The sequence below is a fragment of the Ailuropoda melanoleuca genome, chromosome 8, assembly GCF_002007445.2.
Source record: "Ailuropoda melanoleuca isolate Jingjing chromosome 8, ASM200744v2, whole genome shotgun sequence".
In the NCBI taxonomy this organism is placed as follows: domain Eukaryota; kingdom Metazoa; phylum Chordata; class Mammalia; order Carnivora; family Ursidae; genus Ailuropoda; species Ailuropoda melanoleuca.
The window spans coordinates 102,828,247-102,839,514 of NC_048225.1; the positions used below are offsets into that span (position 1 = coordinate 102,828,247).

The following is an 11,268-nucleotide window of genomic DNA, read 5'->3' on the forward strand; positions in this document are numbered from 1 at the left end:
AATGAAATAGCATATATAAGTTATCCAGCACAGTGTTTGGCCAAGAGAGGTGATTACTAAAGCTTAGTCCCCTTTCTCCTTCCTCCTGGAAGGGAGTGACTTTCTTCCCAGACTTAAGTGTCCTCAGGGAGACCCTCTCTGGCTGGGCAGGATCCTTTCCCTACCCGCAGAGCTTCCAGAGACCCTGGCATCATTATAGGTTTGCTTGTCTGTCTTCCCCACTAAACAGGAAGAACCCCGACAACAGCTATCTTGACCACTACTGATCTCCCAGCCTCCAGCTCAGTCTGGCATATTCTAGCTGCTTGGAGAATGCTGAATTGAATGAAATTGGCAAAAAGAACTTTAAAAGGATTCACATGAGATCAACACACCAAAGGTTTGTTGACAAAATGACAGAAGATAGAAGGAACTGAGCGCCTTGTGCACAGAGAGGGTCATCACAGGCTGCCCGAGCTCATGGATGGTCCAACACCCTCACTTTATAGTGGAGGGGATGGAGGCCCAGCGAGTTGGTGGCAGAGCCCAACATTTCACCGGACTCCTGACTCCTGGCTCCTTGCTGGAGAGCTGGGGCTGGGACCAGCAGGCTCTGCACCCCGTCCCCTGTTCCTTGCGCAGGGACCTGGAGGGGTTATGTGACTGCCTCATGGAGTCACACAGTCAGCTCAGGGTGAACCTGGACTCAGGCAGCCCTCTGGCTGTCCCGACCAGCACTGTGGCCCCCGGGGCACCCACAATGCCTTGTTTGCAGGTACTGGGCTCTTCAATCTTGGTTCTAGCAAGAGCACCGCGTACTCCCTGGACTCTGGGAGGTCAGGGGTTAAGTGGGAGTGTTTGAAGAGGGGAGAGTATGAGCCCTTTCCCTACGCATTGCCCCAAAGAACCCACTGACTCCATCTGTTTTTGAGTCGCCCTGTTGCTGTGGGACCCTGAACTCTACGCCCATGGAGCCACCTCGCAGCCTCCGAGGCCCAGGGGCCAGGCTGGCTGGGCTGCTCCTCCGCCCTGAGCAGCCTGCTAGAGCAGAGGTCAGGAGAGGGAGATCCAGTCCCAGCCAGCCTCTCTGATAAGTTCTGTACAGCCTATTCTCTGGGATCACCATCATGAAGATTCCGTAACACCATAAATGTGAAAGTTCTGGGAGATAAACACTATCAATATAAAAAAATATTTGGCTGGTGAGGGACTGAATGAATCAAGTCAGAGGCACTTGGCCAGCCAGGTTTCTTACACTGAAAAAAATCCTCAGACCATCTAACCTCCCAGTCCCCCGGAGTGGCTGTTCTCACCCTACTGTTAGTAGGGGACACTCCTGTGGTCTCCATAGTCCATAGGAAAGGGCTGAGCGTTTTCCTCTTGCTGAACCTGGAGTTCAGAGGCCAGAAGAAATACCCACATAAATGCTGGCCTGATTCAAGGGCATCAGATTTGGGGAGAGAACTTCATTTCATAATAGCAGAGAAATAGATTAGCAGGCCTCTTGAGTAAGGTCCTATAATGACAGTATTTATTGAGCCCTGAGTGTTATTGAGTGCCATTACCTCATTAGTCACAAATACTCCTATATGATACTCCTGTAATTCCCACCTTACAGTTGAGGAAACTGAGGCACAGAGAATATAAGGTAACTTGTTCAAGCTAAGGTCTGAACCCAGGCAGTCTGACACAGCAGCCCAAACCCCTGACTCCTCATCACACAATTTTGATTCTATTGGACCACTCCGGGGAGCCTGCTGGGTGAGGGGCAATTCTTGTTACAATGATCAACCCCAAAGAAATTATTCTGGACCTTTGCAGGGAGGTTGAAAACACTCCTCCATCCCACCCAGTTCTAGGTCTACTTGATAAGCTAGGAATAAAGCTATCTTCTGTATCTTCTAGAAACTTCTGTTCCCTGGGGCGGTAGGGTATTTATTTGAACAGGGCTTCTTCTCCCCTCAAAGGCGCATCTGCCCCAGCAACACGGGCAGCTCATGGACACAGGCAGTGACAGCTTTCAGACAGGGAGCTGCTGGGGCGCCTGCCCTCTGCCATACCTCTGAGAGGCAAGACCAGCTGGGCAGGACAGCCCACTGAACACTGAAAACCTGAGTCCTTTGTCCTTCTCCAGGAGGAGAGATTTCCCCAGCCCCTCTCCTGAAGGCCCGGCTCTGCTTGGTTTTCTGGGCTCCTCGGGCAGGCAGCTGCCTTCTTGAATGCCCAGTGAATTCCAAATTAGCTTAATTCATGAGGAAAATAAATACACAAAACCCCTCCATAGCCAGAGAGTGATTCGTCTACAAAGTCCTAAGTAGTAGAAATAAAGTTTTGCCCCAAGGAGCTGTCTGGCTGTGTGCCCTCTCCAAACTACACGCTTGAATTCACTACACTTACTGTGGGGAGAACAAGGAGATACTGGCCAGCCACGGATCAGCAAGGAACACGCTTTTATTCTCCTGACCCTAGGACCGGGCACGAGCAGGTAAGACAAGCACACAAACCATGGAACCAACCTGAGGGTATTTCCCGCACCCCACAAGTAACAGGTGTACCTGTCAGTGGCTCAATTCGAGTACGTGAGCCCTGAGGAGACGGAGTGCGATGCACTCAGCTGCCCAAGGAGGGGAGACTTTATTTGGGTTTCAGGGAAGGAGGGCCCCTTCTACAGATGGCTACTGGCTGTGACCGGGCCTCTGGGTGGCGGCTGGGGGGGGCGAGGTGAAGGGGGTGACAGGCAGAAATAAGGCATGTGCCCGCATGGTCACGAGGCACCATCACAGCCACATCTCTGCTCTGCTGGCCACTGTAAGCAGGTTTGTCGCCATCAGAGGCAACGGAGGCTCAGACAGGCTTCTGAGAGGCAGTGGACACAGGGCTTCTCTGACTCACATCCTCTCCCCTATGAGGAAGGCCACTCCCGCAGCGTGAACCCTTGGCTTCTATAGAAGCAGCTTCCTTGGGGCCTTGGGCAAGGAGCGCTGCAGATGCCAAGAAGCGAGCGTGCAGGGGGCCACACCGATGAGGGCCGGTAACCAGCCACCACTGGAGCGGCCCTGAGCCCTGAGGGGCAGAGCCGGGAGCTGATCGCCCAGTGAGGACGGGTCTGGCTCAGAGTGCCCTGGGAGAAGGGCGGGGAGACAGCTAGCCCAGGGGCAACCACCGCGGTGCCCAGGGCAGGGTCTAGCCTGAGGGAAGCCGGGCTGTGCCAAGATCTTTGGAGGCCAGAGGTAAGGGTGAGATAAAGCCAATTTCACTTTAAACTGATCAGCGGGAGGACAGCTGTTTTCTGTTTCCGGAGCCCGCACAGAGGGAACCCGGGTGACCTGGGGTGGGCTGGGGGGGGTTAGGGGGGGTTTGGGGTAGTGCTGCAGCTGTGAGGAAGTGCAACCTGTTGCCCAAGCACTTCCCTTTCAGCCTGACGTTCGCTGCCCCCCCAAGAGGAGTGGAGTGCCGGAGGCCTAGGAACCTAGAATAAAACCAGTCCGCACCATGACGATGACGACATGGCCCTGGGCTGATGGCCGTGATCCTGGGCTTTGGGAGGGGCAGGTATCCTTGAGTTCGGATGGTGCCTTCCCTCCTCTGTCCTCCTCTCTTCCCCAACCCCTCCCTCCCAGAGGACAGAAGCCTGCTTCCCCAAATTCTGGGGCGGGGGGGGCACCTCCCTTGGCCTCCTTCCCTGCTACCCCTTTGCTGATAGACAAAAGGACACTAGCTTTGACTGAGCGCCTACTGTGTGCCCTGCCCTGCCCTGGGCTGGGCACTGTGTCACCAAATGAAACAAAGAAGACCTACCTCCTGCCCTGTGGGGAGGTCAGGAGAAAGCAACTGTGAGCACTCTGAGGTCTGAAGGCAAACCCATCCGAAGGGCGGTACTCAACATGGCCGAGGCTGCGGAAAGAGCGAGACTTGGGTGTGGAGGAACAGGAAGAGAGCGGGAGCTGAGGCTGAGGAGGGAGAAGTCACCAAGTGGAGAATTGGTCGGTGGGGACAGTCTTTCAAAGTACGTGCACACACTGTGACTCCCTTGACTCTTACAAGAAGAGAAGCGGCCAGAACATATACTCCCTATTTCAGGGATAAGGAAATTGAGGCACAGCCTGGACATGAATGCCTATGGTGTTTCCATGCTCACGGCTGTTTCTTCAAGGCCAGGCTGGGACCTGGATGGAGGAAGAGGTGGCCCAGGTGATGGGGTACTGGAGGGAGAAGACAGATGAGAGTCGGGGGACTCCTGAACTTTCCCTGTAGGCCACCTAGAGAGGCCTTCTTCAGTCACTGCTGCAGCCACTAACAGTAATAACAGCTACTATTTATTGTTTTCTCTGTCTCAGATGCACAAACACTGCACAAGGGATTGATATGTGTGACTGCTTGGTAGCCACGATCACTTTTAATCCTCAAAAGAACCAATAAGATAGATACTCGTATTCTTATGTTTCAGACAACCCCTTGTCTTGATTTGGGGAGGTTAGGAACGCGCCCAGGACCTCATGGCGAGTGGCAGAGCTGCGACCTGAAAGCCCACCCTCATGACCAGGACACCTTGGTATGATCCAGCCCCGGGGATGCTGGCCCCCCAAGGAAGCAAGACCTCTGCTCTGTAGTCTCTTCAGTTCCCTAAACCATTTTCTACTAACCACCCTGAGCCTAGGCCTGGGCAGTTGAGGCAAACTGGCTGAATCCTGGGCACATCCCCCAGAGGAGGGCCACTGTCTCTGCCCCTGCCCCCGACCCCCCCCNNNACCCCCCGTTTTCTCTCTCTGCTGGGGGCTTGGAGCCTGGGAAGCTCCGCCAGCCTCTCTCTACCAGAGGAAGTGAAGAGAGGAAGTAGGCCTTAGATAGGGGAGGGAGAGTGGGTGGGTGAGCACTGTGGGTGTGAAGGGACAGTTTGGGAGGCCCTGGGGACTTTCCCCTATGCCTGAGCCCCACCCCCAGAAGGGCCAGCCAAGTTACTCAACCACAGGCCGAGCCTCTGCTCCAGTTTCTGGCTCTTCCCATCTGCGTCCTACTTCTCTTATACCCTCTCTGCAGCGCATCCCCTCCCTCCTTGGAATCCTTACTCATCACTGTCCCCCAACGCCCCCTCACAGCTTCAGGTGACACAGGCAGACAAGACACAGACTACAAGAGCCACACTCCAACAGGCTTCAGCTGAACACAGCTGGACTTAGAAACGACCCTCCCCGCCCCCCTCCAAGGCTCCACAAAGAAGCCTGGTGGAAATGTGAGCCCTGAATCTCTCTCCTTTGGTTTCTCTTCCGTTTCCAGGCCTCCGCCTGGCACTACGCATCCCGAAAACTTCCTTTTTAAGGCTTCTCCTCAGTCAGCCGCTAAGCCAGATCTTTTTGTATTTGACTTGGCTGGGGCAGGGTGGGTAGGAGGCAGCTCGGTAAAAGGGAAGCCCGTCCCTTACAGGAGCACCCGTAGGGAGACTTTCGGGGGGGTCTGCGGGAGCACAAGGGCCGCGAGTCATTTTGTTTGTTTAACGAGGAAAAAGATGGAAACGGGGCGGTCTCCAAACAGCCCACGGCAGAGCTCCGCTTCCGTTTCCCGGAGTAAGAACGCGCACGGTCGCGGTCAGCGAAACACACATCCCCGACGCTTGCAGGCACGACACGCCGCAGACGCCCTTGGCCGTGCCGAGCCCAGGGGATCCGCGCCACCCGAGCACAGAAAGCGCCCAGGCGCGCGACCGCCGCGTCGCACCCGCGTTTACCCCGACGGCACTCTCCTCCCCTTTCCTCTCTCCTCCTCCCCCACCCCGCGACCGGTCCCGCGCGGCGTCACTTGTTTTCGTGCCGCGGCGCCCGCCCCTCCCCACCGCCCGCTGACGTGGTTCCCGGCGCGTCGCTGCCCGGCCGACGGGAAGCGCTGCCCTTATATGGGCGCAGACTCCGGAGGGGCCGGGCGACAGCTGTCCGCCTCCCCAGCCCCGCGCTCGTCTTCCAAGCAGCTCCCATGAAGGGGCAAAGGTGAGCCAGTTTGGGGAGAGGATCTGGCTTTTCCATCTCCTTCGAGAGCCGAGGCCGGGAGCGCCCAGGCGGGTCGCCTTCCCTCCCAGATGTTATCTCCCTGCATCCTCCCTCCTGTGCAGAGCGAGATTGAAATGCAGATGAAGACTTGGCCTGTAATGGATGCCCTCCGTTCTTTAATTCCCCCCGGGTCCCTAAAGTCCAAGGCTGTGATGTGGAGGCCAGTGTGCAGTAGTGGGAAGGACCTCCTTGCCTCTGCTGGCTGACCTTAAGCCTCCTAATGCCTTTGGGCCTCAGTTTCCCTACTCATAAAGTACAGAGGATACTTGCCTCATGGATCAGATGAACCTTCCACTTGTGGGTGCAAAACAGCTTGGTCAACTGTGAAGCGTTGTGCAAAATCACGGGTCGTCACTTTGTGCCCTGGAAGAACCTGTTAGGGTGTCCCTTTGGAAGAAGGGAACAGCAGGGGCCCACATGCTGACTCAGCCTCCAGAGCCTGCCTCTCTGGGGCCTCCCCCCCCCCCCCCCCCCCCCCCCCCCCCCCCCCCCCCCCCCCTGCTCTGGGAATGCCCTTTGACCCCGTTGAAAAGTAGAAGCTTTGTAAACAAAGCCTCCTGGCTCCCCAGGCTGTGAACCGCTGCTTTGGGCCTCTGGTCAGTAAGCAAGTGGTGAGCCTGCTGGAGATGACCCCTCCAGTTAAACCCAGGAGGGAAACCAGCATTGCCAAGAGCCAGCAGGCCAGCAGCCATTGTGTGAATGCCTCGTATAGTGCTCGACAGTGTACAGGATTGGCCTGTCTGACCTCCGAATCCAGTTCAGGCTCAGAATTGCCAGCTGTTTCCTGCTGGACACCAGCTGACTGCTGGCGCCTCCACTCCATCTCCTTCCGTTTAATTTCAGGCTGGGTTTGTGCAGGGCTCATCTGCCCACATGTCTCTGTCCACTGGCTGCTTGGCATGCAGTGTCCTCCGTGTGCATGTTTCCTCGTCCTCAGGAACTCGGATTTTCCTGAGGGCAGGAGCAATTTCTTCCCAAACCAGACAGAAGAGCTCCACTCTCCAGCCCTGAGAGTGGGCACCACGTCTCCTTCCTTTGATCGCTCGCTCTAAGACAAAAAGGACAAAAGGTGTTCGGATCCTGGAGTCAAGGGGTTGATTTATGACCCATATGTAAATGGCAGTGAGTCATGGTGAGAGCCAGACAGAGCGAATGGATCTCTGCAGTGCTTACTCTCCCACTCTTCCTCACCACCCCCTGCCTGCTGTGATCCCCATGAAACCCGCTCCCTGCCAAGGAGGACCAGGCTGGGTTTCTGAGAAGTAGATTGCACAGTGGGCAGAGAGGAACCCTCTTTTGGCGGTGGTTGTCCTCATTAAAGTCAAGACACTTGGGGGCAACACCTATGGCCACGCTCCCAGTGGGTGAGCTGTGTCAGCTGAGGTCAACTGCTCTTTAGGTGCTGGCTAAGAGTTGCTCAAAGATGCATTCCAAGATCTATGGAAGATCCGATGCTCTTCCTCAAAATATTCCAGATTCCTCTGGGAGTGGGGATGGAGAGTGGGGAAGACCTTCCTTCTATCATTGCCTCTGGCTTTGAGCTCCTATTTTCCTCCCATCAGATCAGGTTAAGAATCATCTTGTTGGGGCGCCTGGGTGGCATAGCGGTTAAGCGTCTGCCTTCAGCTCAGGGCGTGATCCCAGCGTTATGGGATCGAGCCCCACATCAGGCTCCTCTGCTACGAGCCTGCTGCTTCCTCTCCCACTCCCCCTGCTTGTGTTCCCTCTCTCGCTGGCTGTCTCTATCTCTGTCAAATAAATAAATAAAAATCTTTAAAAAAAAAAAAAAGAATCATCTTGTTGATCCACGAGTGTTCTTGCTGTTGTGAGCTGTAGGTTTCAGCCCATTTCCTTGCAGATACCTCCTGTTTTCCTTTGCAGAGTAATTCAGCCGTTCCTAACCCCTACCCACATCTCTGAGCCACTTTGTGAATTCAGCGAGATAGGTTCAAAGCCTTTATGTGTTTCAGTTCTTAAGCGGAGTCCCTCCTCCTAAGCCAGGCCAGGCTGGAGGGGGTGAGGGCCTTCCTGGACTTACATGGATTTTTGCATAAGGATGCTTACTTACTGTAGATTCTTCTTTGAATTCAGAACCTGGGGAGCAGGGACTTGTTATCTTGCTAGGAGCTTACCCATTCCCACTAAGATCATCATCCTGCTCAAATTTGGGGGTTCCCCCTTCTCGAAATGCCCTATCGTAGCATTCCTCTCTCCGCTCACCTCGGGAGCTGCTGCCAGGGGACCCACCTCGCTTCACACAACTCCAGTGCTGGGGGGAGGCAGCAGAAAACACCTGCGGCCACCTGGCCATTTGCGTGACTCAGAGGACTCAACCCCTGACCTCAAGGGAGTTTCCTGAGCCAAGAGGGAGGGTGGGAGGGAAGGAATCCATGAGCTGAGCATAGAAGGAAACATGGAAAGGATGTTGATTGCTATTTTCCCGGCCATTTATCCTGACTTTGATTACTCCCACTGTCATCATGGGCTCTCATTAAAGCCCAATTGAGAATGATACTAAATGCCAACTGAGAATAACCTCAGATCCCTTGGCTCCAATATTCCAACATAGGGATTCATACCATAAATTCCTTCTTGAGTTCAGTGTGTGTGTGTGTGTGTNATTGAGAATGATACTAAATGCCAACTGAGAATAACCTCAGATCCCTTGGCTCCAATATTCCAACATAGGGATTCATGCCATAAATTCCTTCTTGAGTTCAGTGTGTGTGTGTGTGTGTGTGTGTGTGTGTGTGTGTGTGTGTGTTGGGGTTGTTACTTTAACAGCCTAATTTGAATGCTTTCTTACATTTCACAATGAAAACTGTATAATGCATATATTCCTTTCTTGCCTTGGCTTTCTGGAATCTCACAGATAATTAAGGGGTCAATAAAGGAACTAATTCAGACACATTAGCAAATACCTAGCTTTATCTCTCTCCCTCATACTACTAATTGGTTTCTGATCTTTAATATAATGTAAATATATACATATAATTATCCTCTTTCATATGTGTGGTTCAATATGTTAAGGTGTCTCAACTTCTTCTTGGAAGGAAACAAAATATAAATTATAAGTAATAATAATTAACATGTACTGACCACTATTGTGTGTCAGGCACAAATCTAAGTACTGTAAACTCATTTAAGGCAACAGTTGTATGAGGTAAGAACTGTTAGCCTCATATTATAGATAAAGAAACTGAAAAAAAAAAAAGAAGAGAAACTGAGCACAGAGAGCTTTAGTAACTTGCTAAATTGCACAGCTAGGATCTGGGGAGTGTGGCTCCAGGGCATGGCCTATAACCACCACACTAGAATAAATAAATTACAAGCTAGTTCAGAAGTTTAATTATGACCATCATTGTCAGTCTTCATCAGAACTGGGCTGATAGCCTAAGCAGCTGGGACCACCCATTCTTAATCTGCAGAGATTCCTCCCCCCCCCATCTTATTCTTGGTGCTGGGGTGGGGGGAGGCAGTAAGATTTAGAATCTCTTCCCACCCATTCCCAGGCCCACCCCCCCGCCCCGACCCCTTTTAGTGTCTTTTCTGATATGTCCATCATCCTATCTGTGTGTACTTTTTCCTTCACTAATATGGGAAGAATAATGTTCTCTATCACGTGCATGGAGATAGGAATTCAACCAGATTCACTGAGTCTCTACTGTGCCCTGAGGGCCAAGGGGTGTGCCTGGCATTGAAGTCTGCATGTATAAGCCAGACCCCACCTTCAAGGGACCCCAGTCTCACAGGGCTACACAAGGAACTGTAACACCAGCCTATGAGCTATGGAGTTATAAAGAAAGGAGGAAGTAACTAATTGCAATGGGGAGTTGGAGGTTGTGGTGAATCCAGGAAGGCTTCACATAGGAGGTGACATAGAAGCCAGGTCTTGAAAGGATAAATAGCCTTTTTGATGGGCAAAGATATGAACAAAGAGAATTCTAGGCTGAGCACATAATATGAACAAAGAAAGGCACAGTGGGATCAAAATACAAGTGCATGTTTAAGAAACACTGAGAATGAGGTTAACTGAACTTAGAGGTTGGCCCAGATTATAAAGGCCTTGAAGACCCAGCTATGAATTTGAACTTCCTGTAAGGAGCCTTCAAAGGATTTTAAGTAGAAGAGAGACAAGCTAAATCTGTGGTCAGAAGGAGTTCTTACAGCAGAGGATAGACTGAGAATGGGGTGTGAAGGGGAGCACACCAGGCAGACAGACCCTGTAGGAAACTATTGTGATTGTCTGGGGGAGATCTGATGGCAGAAGCTCTAGTGATGTGGATGGAGTAGAAACTGTTTCAAAAGGATGATCGACAGGGCTGGGTCCCTAACTGGTTATGGGGTATCAGCGCAGCAAGTAGGTCCCCTGGATACCTGTCACAGAATCAGGAGATCCCGTGATCACATATTCTACTGGGCCCCAAGGAGTCAGCAATGTGGAGCACAGATCACAGATTAAGGAGGAGACAGGTCCATCTCCTGGCCACGTTCTCTTACTAGAGATAAGCAGACTGAGGCTCAGGGCAGTGACTCCCAGTCTGGCCCCTAGGCCCCTTCCCCTGAACCACATGGATTAAATGCTCGGCCTCCCCTGGCGGTGAGCCACAGGACTGTTGACCAACACCCTGGGCCCAGAGCCAGGAGGCCAGAGGCGGAAAGCTGCAGGGCCTCTTCTTCAAAATCTTCCTTGTGTCCCTCACTTCTTGAGTTTGTCTCTCTCCACACATCAGGCCCCACCCCAGGGGGGTCTCTGGCTGTCACAGCTGTGATGTCAGCTTCCTGCCTGCCCCAGACACTCAGCCCCGGGAGGCCCGGCCCCATTATGGTTCTGCCAAAACAACATCTGGGGGAGCTCCGACAGTCTCTGGGCCTCTTGTTTTCTGTCTGGAGATGAAGGGGGTTTATCCTGGGCCCCTGGGAGTGAGGATGAGGAGGGTTTACAACGTGTCTGTCCTCTAAGTTTGGGAAAGAGGCAATAAATTCAGCTTTAGATCTGCCTCTGTCCCCAAGTCCATGTGTTCCCCTGGCGAGTTTCCGGCACTTTCAGTCACACCTTCTAGTCCCATTGGAGAAGGCCCAGAGGGTGAAGGTGTGGGAGGTCACATTCTTGGGGGGCCTCTGGGATAATAGACTTTTAACAGATAGTTTCCATCCTTTTGCTCCGATGATACACCTAGGGGGGTCATAGAAGCAAAAACACATCACTGGGGACCTTTCCAGCCCAATGCTGGTCTGGCCATCTGTCCAC

The 11,268-nt window shown here is 53.0% G+C and overlaps 1 long non-coding RNA gene across 3 annotated transcripts; it reads left to right on the forward strand.

The window, feature by feature from the left end:
• Nucleotides 1-730: 730 nt before the first annotated feature.
• Nucleotides 731-7,717, forward strand: LOC117803456. Of its 3 annotated transcripts, XR_004627343.1 has the most exons (5): nucleotides 2,492-3,209; nucleotides 3,397-4,531; nucleotides 5,076-5,209; nucleotides 5,594-5,957; nucleotides 6,861-7,717. It is a non-coding gene; the product is annotated as an uncharacterized LOC117803456 (long non-coding RNA). The 3 variants fall into 3 exon arrangements; XR_004627344.1 differs by lacking the exons at nucleotides 2,492-3,209; nucleotides 6,861-7,717 and adding an exon at nucleotides 731-2,464 and having other exon boundaries at nucleotides 5,594-6,484; XR_004627342.1 differs by lacking the exon at nucleotides 6,861-7,717 and having other exon boundaries at nucleotides 2,494-3,209; nucleotides 5,594-6,484.
• Nucleotides 7,718-11,268: the final 3,551 nt, after the last annotated feature.